Source organism: Momordica charantia (assembly GCF_013281855.1).
Source record: "Momordica charantia cultivar OHB3-1 chromosome 9 unlocalized genomic scaffold, Mcharantia_2.0 BLBB01000009.1, whole genome shotgun sequence".
NCBI classification, from domain to species: domain Eukaryota; kingdom Viridiplantae; phylum Streptophyta; class Magnoliopsida; order Cucurbitales; family Cucurbitaceae; genus Momordica; species Momordica charantia.
Genome location: NW_028275167.1, coordinates 17,766,015 through 17,767,417, shown reverse-complemented (window position 1 = coordinate 17,767,417; position 1,403 = coordinate 17,766,015). Strand labels below are relative to the sequence as shown.

At 42.4% G+C, this 1,403-nt stretch overlaps 1 non-coding gene across 1 annotated transcript; it reads left to right on the top strand.

The window, feature by feature from the left end:
- Positions 1-450: 450 nt before the first annotated feature.
- On the top strand, positions 451-557 carry LOC148209114 (small nucleolar RNA R71). The gene has a single exon (XR_015787546.1). It is a non-coding gene; the product is annotated as a small nucleolar RNA R71 (small nucleolar RNA).
- The last annotated feature ends 846 nt before the right edge of the window (positions 558-1,403 follow it).

The following is a 1,403-nucleotide window of genomic DNA, read 5'->3' as shown; positions in this document are numbered from 1 at the left end:
TTCCCATGTCCTACATAAAAAACGGAAGCAGGGTTATGTGGACAATTATCATAGATATGGTTTTCACTACAAAATGAACAAATGAGATCGTTGACTTGGCAAACAGGGGCAGGAGTGCAATAATCCGACTGCACAGGTTGTATCGGCGTGGCTAATGGATTTTTTATTCCCAATGCCATCTCTTTTAGCCTCTGGTTCATTGTAACCATCTCTTTTTGCATCGAGGTCGCAATGTCCAGAGCCAAAACTCCAGCTGGATCTTGCTTCTTTGGTGCTGCCCTAGATCTTTGTGAACACCATAGTTCGTTGTGTGAAGCTAAGTCATTTAGGATGTCAACTATCTCGTTGAATGTCTTCTTTGTAAAGGCTCCGTTGGCAGCATTGTTTAGCATCATCTTAGTAGGATGATCTAAACCTCTAAAGAAATGTTCTATCTGGATGCATGCCGGCAAGCCATGGTTCGGACATTTCCTGATTAGTTCTTTAAATCTCTCCCACGCCTCGTGAACAGGTTCACGATCATACTGTCTAAAGGAGATGATCTCCTCTCTGATATCAGCGTGGCGAGTAGGTGGGAAGAATTTTGTTAAGAACTTCTCCACTAACGACCCCCATGTGGTGATGGATCCCGGTGGAAATGCATTGAGCCATGCTCTAGCTTGGTCCTTCAAAGAAAATGGAAAAAGTGTTAGTCTCAGAGCATCGTCTGTTATACCAGGTAATCGAAATGCATTTGCAATTTGAATAAATGATTTCAGATGATCATGTGGATCCTCATGTTCCTGCCTTCCAAAATGTCCAATTGTCTGCAACATTTGGAACATCATTGGTTTAAGCTCAAAGTTTGCGTGGGCTGGAATAGGGTTGACTATCCCTGAATCAAAGTTCTGAAAAGCCGTGGCGGCATATTCTCGCATTGCCACGTCTCTGTTGTCCGCCATCTGGATATGGTTGAATTCATCATTTCTCGCATGATCCCTCATATTACCGTTAATAGCAGGTGGATCAACCGGATCACGAGGTGGAATATCTGCCATTGATGTGCTCGTACTCTCTACCTCACTTTCAGGACTGATTTCACCTTCTCTCTCTTTTTGCTTTTCTAGTTGTTTTCGAAGTCTTTGCTCCTTTCGAGTTTTTCGAAGGGTCCGCTCAATCTCAGGGTCAAGGGGTAGAAGAAAAGATCTTGTGCTCATGCACTTTAACGTACCCTTGTGAGATAAACGACCAAAAATATAGAACAAAAACGGTGGATGGAGATTACACCCAACAACAATTCTCAAAAATAAAAACTAAAAGAATTTGAAAATAATTTTAAAACTAAAGTCCCCGGCAACGGCGCCAAAAACTTGACTGGGTGTTTATGCTGAACGCACGCACTAAGCGTGGTAACAATTATATAG